Source organism: Talpa occidentalis, unplaced genomic scaffold (assembly GCF_014898055.3).
Source record: "Talpa occidentalis isolate TD23 unplaced genomic scaffold, MPIMG_talOcc4v2.1 talOcc4.15, whole genome shotgun sequence".
NCBI lineage: Eukaryota > Metazoa > Chordata > Mammalia > Eulipotyphla > Talpidae > Talpa > Talpa occidentalis.
In genome coordinates this window covers 36107259-36125204 of record NW_023601543.1, presented here as the reverse complement: position 1 = coordinate 36125204, position 17946 = coordinate 36107259, and the positions used below count along the sequence as shown (strand labels likewise).

General features: G+C 35.7%; 1 long non-coding RNA gene across 1 annotated transcript; it reads right to left on the bottom strand.

The window, feature by feature from the left end:
- Window positions 1-4583: 4583 nt before the first annotated feature.
- Window positions 4584-14006, bottom strand: LOC129145869 (uncharacterized). The gene is made up of 3 exons (XR_008551990.1): window positions 13943-14006; window positions 12829-12895; window positions 4584-4662 (listed from the first exon to the last, which is right to left on the bottom strand). It is a non-coding gene; the product is annotated as an uncharacterized LOC129145869 (long non-coding RNA).
- Between the last annotated feature and the right edge of the window lie 3940 nt (window positions 14007-17946).

Sequence of the window (17946 nt, the reverse complement as noted above, 5' to 3'; positions counted from 1 at the left end):
CTGTAAACTTCCCTTTAATCACTGCTTTTGCTGTATCCCATAGGTTTTAATAATTTATGTCTTCATTTTCATTTATCTTCAGGTATTTTTTTTATTTCACCTTTGACTTCCTCATTGACCTTGTAGTTTTTCAATAACATACTGTTTATCCTCCACAAATTTGTTGCCTCCCCATTTTTCTTGGTTAATATCCAGTTTCATGTCATTATGATTCAAAAAGGGGATATGATTTCAGTCTTCATGAATTTATTCAACTTGTTTTGTGTCCCAACTTATGTTCTATCCTTGAATATTTCTGTGAGCACATGAAAAGAATGTTTTCTGGTTGTTGGAGTGTAATGATCTATAAATATATATTACATCCATCTTATCCAATTTGTCATTTTATGCTATTGTTTCCTTGGTGATTTTCTATCACAACTATCTGTTCAATACTGTAGGTGGGCTCTTAAATTCTTCTACTATTATTGTGTTGTTGTCAGTGTCTCCCTGTGTGTCTGTTAATATTTGTTTTGTATATTTTGCTGTTACTATATTCAGTGTATATATGTTGGTAATTATTATATCATCCTATTGTATTGATCCCTTTATCATTATATAATATCCATCTTTGTACCTTACTAACTTTTTTTGACTAGAGACCTATTTTTACCTGATATAACCATAGTGGTTGTCAGATATATAATTTACAAGTATCTTCTCCCATTCAGTAAGATATCATTTCATTTTTTAAAAAAATTTATTTTTATTTATTTATGCATACAAGAACTGGGGTTTAGGCCAGAGGTTCAGGGGGTGAAAGGATTCACCAGACACAGAGTGGGGAGCAGAACAGGCAGATCTACTGAATTACACTGCTGAGGGGAGACAGGAGAGGTCTGGTGTGCCATGTGGGTGAGCTCCCTGCTGATAGCTTGATAGTGCTGAGACTTAACCCCTTGCACCACCAAGGAGGCTCATGTATGATTAAATTAATCTCAAGGCATAAAGACTATGAGATATTGGAAAATTTTCTAGGTAGTATTATTCAGGAGTAGCTGATTATTTGGATCTGATATGGAAATGATATTTTAACAGTGAGTCTGCAAATAAGGCACCTCCATCATAGGAAGGAACTAGAAGCTTTTGAAACTGAGATTACTTCTCAGAGTCTTAGAGAGGCACCAGACATCCAGTGACACTTTGGTTTGCTTTCTATAAATTATCTTTCAGTAACTTGTTTTAATTCCACCAGGAGATAGCAGTGGGATAGCTTGGAGAAGGACAAGTCTATTATAGTATATATGAAAAGAATCAAGTCTTGTTTAGAATGAGACTGGCTCTTTCCTGAAGCGGGTTATTGATCTCCACTTAAGAGTTGAGGTATTTAGATTAAAGCTTAAAGGTAAATCCTTCCCTCTCCCATTTTGAAATGTCAACATAAATTACACTATTGAGTTATGATAATGCAAATCAGAAGTATATACCTTCAGCTCCTTTTTCTAGGCAAGTAGCTATAGGCAGCCTCTTAAAAATTCCTTGCCAGGTTTCATGCCATGTGATCCTCTCCTACTTTAAAACTGGGCCAGAAATTGATTCTTGACCCAAGGACATCCATCTATATATACTGGACTATTTTGTAAGAGAATGCCTTGCATGAACACTCATCCCAAAAGACTGTTCTATACTGGTTTAATCAATTTGAGTTTTTTTACTGAGGTGTAAGAACTCAAAGAATACAAAGAGGAGAATCAATTTGCAAGTGGCAGAAAAGAAAATAAACACTAAGAGTAGGTGTATGTGGATAGAACACATAGAAAGATGACAGTGGCCATCGAGATGCTAAAATAATACCCTCAATGGATGACTAGGACTATGGTAACTACAAAAACTGGAGGCTCAAAGTCATGATTGTGTCTTGTAGGGTGTTTCTGTTCTTCATGAAGCCTTGCCTTGTAGCTGCTGAAGCTTATTTTCTATTCCCCCCTACTTCTACAAGAATTATACCAACCACCACTTTTGTTTCTTGTAAGTCATCTAACATATTTATTAAAAAAGTTGTTGCCAGTTAAATAGCGTTCCTTACTCCTGCCTCAGCCCATGAAGTATCTAATTCCTTCCGAGAGAGATTAGGAAGCAGAAGAGTGAGTGGGGAAGCATTTTCCCCTACAAACATCTAGGTTCAAAACCAGCAGTGGGAGAAGGAAAAACTTTGAAGCAAATATAACATTGATATTTAAACTAAGCCAGAAAATGATGGAATCATCCCAGGTTGTAGTTAAGGGACATGAATGGGAGATTTGGCATTGCATGTCTGAGAGCAATTGTGAAGAAATTGAGAAACAGTTTTGTTTTCACCTTTCCTGAGTTTAGAGTATTCAATAAACTAGGTGGTTATACATGCCTGTTTCTCATACTGCTTTTGCTTTTTAAAAACAAAATGATATAGGGCCTCACTGGTGGCACAAGGGGTTAAGCACCGCGCTATGAAGAAGTCCGCAGCCACTGCAGCACAAGTTCTATTTCCAAGCTGGCCAGGGAGCAACCCATATGGCAAAGCAGACCTCTCCTGTCTCGCCCGCTGCTCCCCTCAGCAATGCCTTTCTGTCAGTCTGCCTGTTCTGTTCCCCACTCTGTCTCTGGTGAGACCTCTCAGCCCCCTCCCCAACATCTCCGACCTGTACCCCAGCTCTTGTATGCATAAATAAATACATCTTTTTAAAAAATGATATAATATCATCTTGTTAAAAATATATGTGGTCCTCAATTTGAAAAATGATAGTTGTAATAAGGACAAATAAGTTCGCAGCAATATGCACTCTCTAAGCATTCAACAACAACAACAAAAAAGGTGGTTAACAGCCCCCCCACCCCAACACACACACACACAAGATATAACAACATTTAAGTTCTTGTACAAAAAGTGGAATGAAGATGTTACTGCTTTTCCATAGTTGTGTAGAAACGACTTCAGAGTTGACACACCATAGAATCTGGTAAGCAAAGAAGATCACTACAATTCAAAAGCTGGGATAGCAACTGATGAATTCTCCACTTGTATCCTGTACCCTGAGCATCAGCAATTTTAAAAGTACCAGTTTCCTCAAAATGTTTCCTTTACAGCATTTTTATATTTGGTGGTGGGCTGCCATTACTGCCGTAGTATGTGATATTTGTTAAAACTTCCTGACTGCAGTCTTATGATGTCCGTTCTTGAAAAACAGCTTCCATGCCACGCTAACCTTTTGCCTGTGCTAGGCACTGAGAAAGATACAAGTACAATTGACTTCATGTTGGAACTCTAGAAACTGAACGTATACCTTCCCTTCTCTTCTAGTCTACTAGGCTTGTGTTTGTATTTTTTAAGAGGTTGGTTAGGCTTTTTACATGGTGTTGTATTTGGATATGTCAATCCATTTGAAATTGTAAATGAGGAGCTAGGTCTTCTGTAAAGGAGCTGAATTTATTCCATGTCAATCGGGCTAGTTCTCAGGAAATCAAAGCTTAGAAAGCAGATCTCCCACATACCTTTGAAAAAAAAAGTCCTCTCTTTTTGGAACTGCTCATTTGAATCTTGTCTTCAAGGATTCAACTGTGCAGATAGAAATGTATGTAAAATTGTTATTTCATTATAATGTCTCCTTCTTGACTTTGGTCCTCTTACTTACTTTGATTGCTCATGTTATTTCCCACCTTCAGTGGGCAGTGAGGCATTGTTCTACTGATTCCAGCAGTTGTCAAGGACCTTCAGCATCTCATTGACAGTTTGTGAACTCCACAAGCATCTGTACCTAACATGACATCAATATTGACAGTGTATACTATAAAATAGAAGTTGGAAAACTTTTTATGGAAACAGTCAGATAGTATGTTAGGTTTTGTGGTTCAAAAGGTAAGTATTGCAACTAATCAACTCTGCTCCTATTAACACTAAAGCAACCATAGACAGTGCATAATGAATGAGCATAGCTATCTTCTAATAAAACTTTAGACAGAAATTTCAATTCTGTGGAATTTTCATGTAACAAAATATTATTCTTTATTTTTAAAAAGCCATTTAAAATGTGAAAACCATTCTCAGTATAGGGCTATACAAAACCAGGTAGTAGGCTCCAATTTTACCTCCAGGGATTTAATATGTCAACCTGTGCTCCACAGACAAACTTCCTGAGTTTCTTTTTGGTTTCTGTCACCTTCCAGCTATGTGACCTTAAACTGTTACTTTACTTAAATTGGCTTCAGTTTCTTTACCTGGAAAATAGGTTGACGTGGGGATTCAGAGTAAATATCTTAGGATAGGGTCTGGGATATACAGTAAGCTGTCAATAGGTGGTAGATACTAAGATTCCTAATTCACAAAACATCTTTGTCATTTAAGAAAATAACTTTGGTTTACTTGGTGGATGATTTTGAATGGATGGTTTTGAACTTTTTCCAAATTTGTCTTTGCTTAGTTTTCCTTTCACAAGTGTTCCATGCCCTTAGTAAATGATTGATTCTGATAAGACACACAAAGTATTCCGAAGGTCTCTTTGAAATATTAATTATTTAAAATAGTGAATGTGAGATACTTTACCAGAGGCATCAACAATGGTTTTCTTGTGTTAACATTCAGGTTTATTGGGTATTTGTTTATTTATAGAATGCTAATTTTCTTCTTCCAGGCTTCTAGGATATAGGCAACTAGAAAAAAACGAATATGCATAAACATTATTTCTTAACTAACATTTGCTATTAAGCTATCTTACCTTAGGCCAACTGCCAAAAGGTGCCTGTGGTTAAAAAAAAATTTCCTTCACTGAAACTCTACCATTAGAAATCAATTCATTTGTGTAAAGTTCCTCATTTAACGTTCACTTTAAGTGAAAATACATTAGAAAAACTTATCTCACTAATTCAGGTCTCCTCACAAATTTTTAGGTAGCACCTAGCATGTAGATATGGGGGAATAATCACATAATTCTTCACTATTTATCACATTGAAGTGAAATATCTGGTTATCTATGGCCTTCTTATAGTATTATTCCATGACAAATTGTACCTAAAACATTAACCTTAAATTTAAACTGTTAAGGAAGAGTGTAATTTCACTATGAAGTTTATCTGGGATCTGATGATTTACCTCACTGTAGGAAACTGTTAATTACCTGTTCTGGCAAGGAAATGAGATAATAGAATGAAAGAACTCTGTAATCAACATTTCCCCCTATAGTTTTAACTCTAATTGCTCTGAGATTAATTTTGCTTTTTGGTATATACCACTGTGCATGACCTCAACCTGGGAACATAATGTTTTTCTGTTTTGTTTTACAAATTTTTCAACTACTGCTTAATTACTACACTGCCCCTAGCTCATCCCATGGTTTCTGGTGATTTCTTCTAAGCTCCGATGTCCTCTTTCCCTTTGAAAAATTTTCTTCTTTTAACCGTCTGCCTTCATTATTTTCCATAGGACTTTATATTTATGGCCTCATTTTCTCTCTTTGGAATAATATTTTGATTTTTCTTAGATAATTTCCATGGCCATATATAATTTCATAGACTATTATATTTGTTACCATCTGTTAGTTTTCCATGTTACCTTTATCTCTATTCTTCACTCATTCACAATTAAACTGCAAAGTAACAAATCTCTTAACGGAGACTTTCCAGATGCTTGTGGACTGCAATACAAATTGTTCATATTTTTTGTCATTGTACAACCTGTTGATACAGTGCCAAGTAGTTAGATTTCTTTTGTTTCTGACTTATTTATGGCATTACTAGTACTCTTACCAATAGATGTTAAAATCTCATAGCATAATATGTTATTTTTACCATATTACCTCATATTGCTCCATATTGTATTATAACAGCTATTTGTCAACCCTTGGTCTTTGTTTTTTAGATTCTAGAGAAGGGATTTTATATCCCTCTTCTTTGATAAGTAAGCAGTCTTCTAATTTTGTTTCATCTACAAATTCATATATCTTCTAGCATGGTCTTAATCTGGATCATAAAAGATAGTGTGGAAAAAATTGAATCTAACACTGATTTTTCTTGTGTTCCATTTATCACTGCCTTCTTATGCTGTCAACTTCCATTTAGTACTGCTCATTATTTCCTCACAAAACCAACTTTATTTTTCTATTTATTCTTTCACCAATAATTCCAAAATTAACCATCCAAATTTGCCCAGTGCTATGTGCACAATAAATATTTGTTACTAAGACATAATTTGTATTTTTCATATAATTAATTTCTCTCACTTTCTGACCCACTTTTCATATTGCTGTGGCATGGTTTTCTTCTTGATATTTTTCATTTGCAAAGTTCCTGGTTGGATTTCTTTTAATTCAGTGAAATTTAATTATATTTCCCCACCACAAACCCCTTTGACCCTTTTTCTCTCCCCTTCATTCTTTTTTTTTTTAATAATAAATTTTATTTTTATATTCCCCCATACAATTGCAAACGCCCCATTCTGACCCCAATCCTTCCCCTCCCGCCCCCACCCCCCAAAAAGTGTCTCTGGTTCATAGTTTTTTGTTGATTTTCATTTTCATTTTCTTATAGTTACTCATTTTCCTGGTCCCTTATTTAAGTTTTCTAGATTCCTGCTATGAGTGAGACCATCCGGTATTTTTCTTTTTCTTTTTGGCTTATTTCGCTGAGCATGATCCCTTCCAGCGCCATCCATGTTGCTGCAAATTGCATGTGTTATATTTTTTGAATGCTGAGTAATATTCCATGGTATATATGTACCACATCTTCTTGATCCAGTCATCTATTTTTGGGCATTTGGGCTGTTTCCAAAGCTTAGCTATTGTAACAGTGCTGCTATAAACATAGGAGTGCAGGTGCTCTTTGGAATTGATGTTTCTGTGTCCTTTGGGTAAATACCTAGGAGTGGAATTGCTGGATCCTGTGGAAGCTCTATGTTTAGTAGGTCCAGAAATCTCCACACAGCTCTCCATAGTGGTTGGACCAGTTTGCACTCCCACCAACAGTGCAGAAGAGTTCCTTTTTCTCCACATCCTCGCCAACATTTGATGTTGCTAGTTTTTTTAATATGTGCCATTCTCACTGGTGTGAGATGGTATCTCATGGTAGTTTTGATTTGCATTTCCCTGATTACAAGTGATGTTGAACATTTTTTCATATGTCTGTTGGCCATTTGCATTTCCTCTCAGAGAAGTTTCTTTTTAGCTCTTCTGCCCATTTTTTGACTGGATTATTTTCTTTGTTGTTGTTGAGTCTCATCAGCTCTTTGCAGATTTTTGTGATCAGTCCTTTATCATTAGTGTTGGGTGCAAAAATGTTCTCCCAATGGTGGGGTTTCTCTTTGTTTTTGTTATTGTCTCTTTTACTGTGCAGAAGCTCTTTAATTTGATGTAGTCCCAGCTGTTTATCTTTGTCTTCACTATCACTGCTTTGGGTGATGTGTCTGTAAAGATGTCTTTGATGTGCAAATCCCATAGTGTTCACCTATATTTCCTTCTATGGATTTATGTTTCAGGTCTTATGTCTAGTTCTTTAATCCATTTTGAGTTGATTTTTGTGTATGGTGTGAGGTAGTGGTCAAGCTTCATTCTTTTGCATGTAGCGACCCAGTTTTCCCAGCACCATTTATTGAACAAACTTTCTTTGCTCCAATGCATAGTCTTTGCTCCTTTGTCAAAGATTAGTTGACCATAAATCTGTGGGTTTATTTCTGGATTTTCTATTCCATTCCATTGGTCTGTATGTCTGTTCTTGTTCCAATACCATGCAGTTTTGATGATTATGGCTTTGTAGTATAGATTGAAGTCTGGGAGTGTGATGCCTCCATTTCCTTCTTTTTTTTTTCAGTAGAGCTTTGGCTATTCGGGGTTTTTGGTGATTCCATATGAATTTCATCAATAATTGTTCTATTTCTTTGAAGAATGCCATTGAGATTTTGATTGGAATAGCATTGAATCTGTATATTGCTTTTGGTAGGATGGCCATTTTAATAATGTTTATTCTTCCAATCCATGAGCAGAGGATGTCTTTCCATTTCTTTGTGTCTTCTTCTATTTCTTTTAACAGTGTTTTATAGTTTTCTTTGTATAGGTCCTTTACGTCTTTTGTTAGATTTATTCCCAAATATTTGATTTTTTTGTTTCGATAATAAAAGGGATGTTTTTTTTGATTTCTTCTTCTTCAGATTTATTGTTTGTGTATAGGAAGGCTACTGACTTTTGCGTGTTGATTTTGTATCCTGCCACTTTACTGAATTGATTGATGAGTTGAATTAGTTTTTCTGTGGAGATTTTGGGGTTCTCTATGTATATTATCATATCATCTGCAAATAGTGATAGTTTGACTTCTTCTTTTCCTATTTGGATTCCTTGGATGTCTTTCTCTTGTTTTATTGCTCTGGCTAGGACTTCCAGTATTATATTGAAAAGCAGTGGTGAGAGTGGACATCTTGTCTTGTTCCAGATCTTAATGGAATTGCTTTCAGCTTTTCACCATTGAGAATGATACTGGCTGTTGGCTTGTCATAGATGGCCTTTATGATGTTGAGGTATGTTCCTTGTATCCCAAGAATTTCAAGGGCTTTTATCATGAATGGGTGTTGCACTTTGTTGAAAGCTTTCTCAGCATCTATTGATATTATCATATGGTTTTTATATTTCTTTTTGTTGATGTGTTGGATAACGTTGATTGATTTTCGGATGTTAAACCATCCTTGTGCCCCTGGAATGAATCCAACTTGGTCGTGGTGAATTATCTTATGGATACATTGTTGGATTCTGATAGCTAAAATTTTATTGAGGATTTTTGCATCAGTGTTCATTAGGGAGATTGGCCTATAGTTTTCCTTTTTTGTGTTGTCCTTATTCGGTTTTGGTATTAGTGTAATATTGGCTTCATAGAACGTGTTTGGTATTGTCCCTTCCTTCTCAATTTTTTGGAAGAGTTTGTGAAGGATAGGCACTAATTCGTCTCTGAATGTTTGGTAGAATTCATTTGTAAATCCATCAGGTCCTGGGCTTTTGTTTTTGGGGAGGTTTTTGATTACCATTTCAATTTCGCTGCTTGTAATTGGTCTGTTTAGGTGTTCTATTTCTTCTTTATCTAGCTTTGGGTGATTGTAGAGTTGTAGGAATTTGTCCATCTCCTCTAGATTGTTGAACTTGTTTCCATATAACTGTTCATAGTAGTTACTGATTATTCTTTTGATTTCTGCTGTGTCCGTTGTGATTTCTCCTCTTTCATTTATGATCCTGTGTATTTGTGCTTTCTCCCTTTTTTCCTTTGTGAGCCTGGCTAGGGTTTTGTCTATTTTATTTATTTTTTCAAAGAACCAGCTCTTGGTTTCATTGATCTTTTGGATTGTTTTTTAGTTTCAATTTCATTTATTTCTGCTTTGGTTTTTATTATTTCTTTTCTTCTACTGGTTTTGGGTTTTTTTTGTTGTTCTTTTTCTAGATCTTTGAGCTTCGAGATTAGGTTGTTTCTTTGAGTTCTTTCTTGTTTTTTGATGTGAGCTTCTATTGCTATATATTTTCCTCTTATTACTGCTTTTGCTGCATCCCATACATTTAGGATATTGGTGTCCTCCTTGTCGTTCAATTCAAAAAATTTTTTTAATTTCTTCTTTGATCTCCTCGTTAGTCCAGTGGTCTTCCAGTAGTGTGGCTTTTAATCTCCATGAGGTAGGATAGTTCCTTGCCTTCTTTTTATGATTATTTCTAGTTTGATGCCTTCGTGGTCAGAAAGATGGTTGGTATGATTTCAATCTTGGTGTATCTGTTGATGTTTGTCTTGTGCCCCAGTATGTGATCGATCCTGGAGAATGATCCGTGTGCGCTTGAGAAAAATGTGTACTCCGTTTTTTGTGGGTTTAGTGTTCTATAGATGTCTGTTAAGCCCAAATGCTCTAGGTCCTTATTTAGAGCTTTAGTTTCTTTACTTATTTTTTGTCTTGTTGATCTATCCATTGTTGATAGTGGTGTGTTGAAGTCTCCCACTACATATGTGTTTTCTCTGATGTCTGTTTTCAGAGAGGACAACAGTTGTCTGATATATTTTGGTGCTCTTTCGTTTGGTGAGTATATGTTAATGAGTGTTATTTCTTCTTGAAGTGTTGACCCCTTAATCATAATGTAGTGACCATTGGGGTCTCTTTTTATTTTTTTGAGTTTGAAGTCTGTTTTATCTGATATAAGTATAGCTGTTCCTGCTTTCTTTTTTGGCCCATTTGCTTGTAGGATTGTTTTCCATCCTTTGACTTTGAGCCTATTTTTATCTTTTGTAGCTAAATGTGTTTCCTGGAGACAGCAAAAGGTTGTCTCCCCTTCATTCTTAACCTCAGAAAACTCACTTCATTTATTAATGTCCATTAGTTTTTATAATTATTTTACTTTGTGGAATCATCCTTTATGTAAGTGTCCAAAATTTGTCTTTGTCATTCTGACTTGCTTTGCTACACATAATTCCCTCAAACTCCTTGCATTTTACTCTAGATGGAAATATTTCATCTTTTCTTATGGCTGATTTGTATCCCACAGTGTGGATATGCTACATCTTCTTGATCTAGTCATCAATTGATGACCATTTAGTTTGATTCTATGTCCTATATATTATAAATCAGGCTATAATAAACATTGTAGAGTAAGAGTATGTTGTTTTTTGAGTTGATGGTTTCATGTTCTTTGGCTAAATGCCCAGGAGTGGAATTGCTAGATCATACAGGATTACTATTTTCAGGTTTTTAAGATAAATCTAGATCACTACCCAAAATGGCTGCATTAGCTTAAATCGCCAACAACAGTATAATAAGATTCTTCCTTATCACAGGTATGAGATATGTGACTTTTGGTTTTAACCTACATCTCCCTTTGAAGAAGCCATTATGTATTTGCCTTCTGGATAAGCTCTTTGGTGAATTGTTCAGATCTTCTGCCCAATTGTTTATTGAGTTGTTTAGTTTTTGCTGTTGAATTTTATTACTATTTCAATTTCCATGCTTGTGATCACTTTATTCAACTCTTCTATTTCTTCCTGGTTTAGTTTTGGTAAACTAAATTGATCTAGAAATATGTCTGTTTCTTCAAGGTTTTTGAACTTATTGACATATAATTGCTCATAATAATTTCCTGTGATCCTTTGTATTTCTATGCCATCTGTTGTAATCCCTCCTCTTTCTAATTCTGTTTATTAATATTTTCTCTTTTCTTTGTTAACCTAACAAGTGGCTTATCTATTTTATCTTCTCAAAGTATCAATTCTTAGTTTTGTTAATCTTTTGTATAGTCTTTTCAGTATTTAGTTCATTTCTGTTCTAATCTTTATTATTCCTTTCCTTCTGTTAATGTTGGGTCTTGTTTGTTCCTATTTTTCAAATTGCTTTAGGTGTAGAATCAAATTGTTTGAGATTTTTCTTGCTTCTTAATGTGATCTTATATTGTAATTATCTTCCCTATTGTGAGACTATTCTTAAATGTCACCTTTATCATATCATTGTCTTGTTGAAGATCAACCAATGACGTCTTAGAGTTCATTGAAGTATATATAGTCAAACTTTGGTACCTAGGGCCCTTTAGAAATTTTCTCTGATCTTATGTATCCAACTGTAATTCTGTTTCTTCCAACTCTGTTGCTCTCCTCATGATTTTATCATGCGCACCATGCATATTTGATTTCAGGTAGCTACACTGATTCAAAATGACCTTGATTCTTTTTACCTTCTTGAAATTATATGGTATGAACAGGCAGAGTGAATGATAATAGAAATCAAAGAAGAGGTTGCCTCTAATTGATAGGAGCAAGAAGTAACTTTCTGGGGTGGTGGAAATATTCATTATCTTAATTGTGGTGGTGGTTATATGGGTATATGAACTTATCAAGTCTCATCAAACTGTACACTTACGATCTGTGAATTGTAATATTTATAAGTCTTTACATGCATACGCATGCGCACACACACACACACAGAGTGAGCAAGTGAGCACATGTGCATGCACTAGGACTTAATAATTTTTTTAGTGTCTTTAAACCAGTCATTGTTCACCCTTTTTATTATAATGTTTTCAGAGGCTTATCATAAGCCCTATTTCTTCCATGAAATTTCACCCAACTCTTCAAGCTGCTAGAGAACAGTTTTATTTTTAAAAATTATTTAAACTACATAAGTATTTTCTCATGTTGTAGGTTCCCTGTCTCAGTACAATTTTTTTTATTCCTTTGGGTCATTTTATGCTGACTGATTAATGGCAACTTCTTTTACTTTGGTCAGCTCAGCTTTTTCAGAAAGCCTTAATTATAAAACTGAGTATTCAAGAAAGCTGAAAGAATAAAGTCGTTATTTCTTATCTTTTTTTGTTTTTATAATTTTGGGGTTACATTTTTGCCAACCAACTGCCCTTGTATATTGGCTTTATTTTAGTAATTCTTGAGAATGAACTGGAGTCGGTCTTAGATAAAAGGAAGTTCCGAGGCATTAGGTGTTTAGGTCCTAGAAGAATAAGGGATATTCTAATTACTAATGTTTGGTAAAAGGAAAGAGAGCTCAGGGGCCTCACTGGTGGCTCAAAGGGTTAAGTCTCAGCATTACGAAGCTGTCTGCAGCCACTGCAGCACGAGTTCGATCCCCAGCCAGGGAAATACCCACATGGCGCAGCAGGCCTCTCCTGACTCGCCCGCTGCTCCCCTCAGCAGTGTATTTCAGTACTTCTGCCTGTTCTGTTCCCCACTCTGTCTCTGGTGAATCCTCTCACACCCAACACCTCTGTATTGTACTATAGTTCTTGTATGCATAAATAAATAAATCTTAAAAAAAAATAAAGGAAATTGAGCTCAGGGTATTTTCAAAAAATAGTGAAAGGTCAGATTTTTTACCGTATTTGCACATCAACAAGTTGCTCTGCTGTAAATTTCATGGATACTCGTAGAATACACAAGATTCCTGTTTGAGAGACAAATTTTATTATTCATGGACAGCAAATAGTTTGAGCTTTATGTTGGTATTGCTTTCCCTTGTCCTCTCCCGCCTCCCTGTTGTGGTGCCATGGTGATCGCCAAGTGGATGGTATGCACATACTGGGTTTTGTGTCCCTGTAGAGGAATCCAAGTGTAGGGAACCCAAATCTTTTGTAATGGCCTAAAAGCAATCCTGCCTGGGAGGTGGAGATATAATTTGTCTCTAGATGAAACAAGCCTGCACTCTCTGGAATGGAGCACTATGTTTTTCAAGGATTTTCACTATAAAACTTTCCTTGAAAAGGTAATCCAGAACAAAGGCCATCAATGCCTGTGTTCACAAAATGAGCAGAAATGTGAGAAACCAGTAGAGAATTGTCTGTAAAAAAAAGTTTTACTCTTCCCCATGAAGAAATAGTCCTGCACAGAGGTGCAGAAGAAGTAATTTACCTAGTGCTCATTTTAATCTGTGGCATCTCCAAACACTTCTGGGGAAATTAAGTCAACACATCATAGGTAAGTGTTATGCTAAAGATTGAGATCAGCAGTTATTCAGCATCCACTGAAGGATGAACATTGTGAAAAACATAAAACAGAATATATAACCCAAAGATAGGTAGCTCACTCAGATTCCACAGAACTGCGTGCAGCCCATATAACTCCTTAAGACTGGATGATCAATGATTAAAATGTTGCCTCAGATTGTTATTTCTCAGTCATGTGCCCATATTTTACTATATTAGAAATTAAAAATGTTACCAAATATTTCCTTAGTATTCATTCAGTCAGTGAAGCAGCAACAGGTATTCTAAGTTGAAAGAAAACTCATGTTTTATATGTAAGGCAAAAAAGCTATTTTCCTTTTCACTGAGGAAAAAAAAAATTGCTTAAAACATCTTCCCTGTGTTTGACCTCATAGGTCAAAAAATAAATATATCTATTGCATACTAATTACATCTTCATAAGAATAAATGTTCTAAGAACTTGTAAATCCTTAAATGAACTGTCAACCACACACAATTCAATCACATACCAGCATTTTCTGAAATTCATTTAAAATGAAGAAAAACTTCTTTCAAATGACTGTGTTGCTTCCATTTTGCTTTAGTAGTTTGCCATTATCTGAAATATAAATCAGTTCTATAATATGTTCAAAAATCTTTGATTCCTTAGGCTTAGACATTTCATGAAAAATTCTCACCTTTGAAAATTATTATGAAAGAAATGAAAAAGTAATGGTGGACTGAAACTTATAATTTGTTTCCTTTAAAATATCAGTGTTGTTTATAAAGACCTCACTTTTGTTTGTTTTTAACATATCTATTTAGCACTTGCTTTTTCAGCAGGAACAGTATCACCCCCCAAGAGCATGAACATTGGTTCTTGGGGAGGTAGGTGGAGTAATGTTAAATATTACAATGGTTTGTGGCCCTCTAAAGAGCTACATAACATGGTTATACAGTGTATTTGTGGTGTTAAATTTTAATGGTGGGGACATTAGGAAACAGATGTCTAAAGTGTTTCTTGTGGCGAGGGGAAAACAGTAATAAAAAAAGATTAAGATACAATGATGTAGCATAATTTTGATAAGTGTTGTCAGATGGCAACCACTAAACAAAGGCATTTCTTATTTCTTCTCTACTTTATGTCATATTTGTCTTTTTCATCTTCTGTCTATATGAAACAGCATTAAAGACTTTTAATGAAATAGTATCCTTAATGTTGTCATGTTAATTTCTCACATTTGCATATTATTTATGTTAAATCATAAATGCATGCTATTATTTTTGACTTATGTATGTATAGTTATATATTCATCACTCTATATAGTTTTTAAAATTACTATTTTTAAAAGGTACAGGAAATTCAATTGTAATCGTGGTTCTTTCCTGGTTATACTTCTAGTTCTCTAAAACTTCCTTCCCTGTCTTTGCAGTTCTACATCTCTTGACAGCCTATTAAAGGTTGAGGTCCAAGGGAATTGCATTCTATACCCCCTTCTCTTCTCATATTCTATCTCAGGGTAATCCTATCCATCTTCCAAAGACATTCAAATCTTTAGCTCCAACCCAGAATTCAACCCTACGTTCCATACCCATATTTCCCAGTATATACTGGATAGCTCTACTTAGATATTTCATAGGCATCTCAAAAAAATAAAATCATCACATTTTCTCAAACCTGTTTGTTCCTGTTCAGCTAGACCGCTTTCTTTCCCCTCTGTCACCCTCACAGCCAGGTTCTCTTGACTGCATTAATATTTTCAAAATACCCATCCTCTCCATTCACACCTCTATCCCTTTAGTTTAGGCCTTTATCTCTTAGAAAATCACTCTACATTCCTAAACTTTTCCTTCCTTTCTGTCTACCATCCTCTGAGTCATTCTCCACAGTGGTGTCTGATAAGTCTTTCTAAAGTGTAAATCTGATCAAGTCACTCCCTGTTGTTTATAGCTATGCTGTGCAATACAGTAACCACAAGTCACATAAAACTATTGTACACTCAAAATATACATAATATGAAAAATATGCAAAAATAAATACACAGATAGCTTAGCCTGATAAAAAAATTTAAATATATAATTTTGTATGTATTAATCTAAGTATTTAATAATTTATACTTAATATTTAACAAATTTAAATATTTGAGTTTAAATATTTAATAATTAATATATTTTTACCTCTATCTTTTTAGTTTTATTAATTTGGCTACCAGAAAATTTGAAATTATTTATGTGGCTCACATTTGTGGCCTGCAATATAGATCCACTGGACATTACTAACATATATGATAGCTCCCAAACCCATATCATAGTGTTGTCATCATTCATCATCTGATCACCATGTGCCTTGTCCATTTCATCATCTGTTAGCTTCCATGCCAAGAATGCTGGTCTTGGTGTCAAATGAATCTGGGTTTATGCCTAGAGCCTGAGCTGGGTTCAAACCTGGGCTTTTCTGCATGCCAATGGTATAATCTGGAATAAGATATTTAAACTGTAAATTTCAGTATCCCTGGCTGAAAAATATAGAAATAATGCTTATTTCAGTGTGTTGTTTTGAGGATTAAAATATATAAAGAGAACTAATGCATAATTAGTCCTGGATACAGCCATAGCAAACTACTTACAGTTCCTTTTTGTCTTTCTATTGCAAAGAGCAAGAGGTGTTGCCAATGTGTCTGCAGGCTTAATATTCCTAAAAGTACACAATCTCCTTTTCCTGTTTAGTTACTCAGATTCTACCTTCCTTTTGGTTTTCTCCTTCTCACCAAATATTAGACCTAAGGACCTTTGTATTTCCCGTTATTTTTTCATTCAATTCCTGGACTAGAGAATGCATTTTAAAAGAATAAAGGATTGTATGTAACATTAAAGAAATCTCAAGCTGGGCCTCCCCGGTGGCACAGCGGTTGAGCGCTGGGCTGCTAAGCTGCCCACAGCCTCTGCAGCACTAGTTTGATCCCCAGCCTCAGGTGAAGGTCCCACATGGCATGCAGACTTCTCCTGCCACGCCCGCTGCTCCCCTCAGCAGTGTACTTCATCAGTCTGCCTGTTCTGTTCCCCGCTCTGGCTCTGGTGAATTCTCTCACCCTCCCGCGCTTCCGACTGTACCCAGTGCTTGTATAAATAAATAAATAAATCTTAAAAAAGAAGTGAAAAAAAATAAATCTCAAGCTAAATGAAGAGAATTATCAAAAGGATTTTAGCTTGTGTTATCCCTTAAGTGAATATTGACTACAGTCAATTCTTTAAACAAAGTAGGATTTAAATTTAACCTTGGAATAGTGTCAGAAACAATTTCATCTCCTTTTCTTCTCCCTTTGTCTTCTCTTCATTCTCCTGCCTAAATATGTTCTGTACCCCAGACCCACACATTTACCTGCCACTCAAATTACCACATTGTTAGGGTCCTTTTCATCAACTAGGTCAGTTAGGACACAGGGCCTCAGCTCATTGTGGATTGCTCAGTGTAGTAGAGATTTTCTGGCAATTGACACCTTGAGACAAATGTTCTAACAAATCTTAAAAGTGTTTTTGATGACCACAGCCGTCAAAGATAAGAGTGGGTTGAAATGTTTTCAACGTGTTTCCATTAGGAATTTCCACAAACATCTTTTAAGTACTCTGCTCATGGATTTTTTTTTTTTTTTTTTAATAGAGGCATGTTTATTTATTTATTTATTTATTTGTTTGTTTTGCTTGTTTATACATGCACTGGGTACAGTCAGAAGCGCAGGAGGGTGAGATAATTCACCGAGCCATAGCGGGGAGCAGAGCAGGCAGAAGGACCGAAGTACACCGCTGAGGGGAGCAGCGGGCGGCAGGAGAGGTCTGCACGCCATGTGGGATCCTCCTCTGGTGGCCGGGGAGCAGCCGGGGATCGAACCGGCATCGCAGAGGCCGCGGCAGCTTCGCAACCCAGCGCTCAACCGCTGCGCCACTGGGGGAGCCCAGCTCATGGATTCTTAACAGTTCTTTCCCACAAGAAATTAACACAACAGCTTTCTAAATGGGATGATGAGACTCTGGCTATTGTCTCACAAATGTAAAATGTGGCCTTTTAGACAATGTGATCACCTTTTACTTCTACAGTGTCAGCATTTTGAAATAGGTAAAAGGTATAGGATTGAATGCAAATATGTTTTGCAAATTGTGTCTTGTGAGATAATAGCAGATGATGGTTGAATGCTGAAGGTGTTAATACAATCAGTATTTAACCTTGTGTAACTCGGCTTCATCAATCACGCCCTGTGCATTGATTGCATTAAGCTGGGTCAGTGGTTTCTTGCTTAGGAATATCTTATAAGAATCTTAACAGGAAGGCAGCAGTAGCTGATCAGCTACTGTTTATTTGCATACTGAGCGTGTCATCAATAATACAAAAGACAAGGTCTTTAAGTTGAAAGAACAGTGGGATTGGCATGAATTTTGCTTAATGGTGCGTAATAAGCAAAGCAGTCTGTGGTGCCAGAAAACTGACAGGATCCATTATATTAAAACAGATATATGTCTTTAATTTAGGGGTATTATGTAA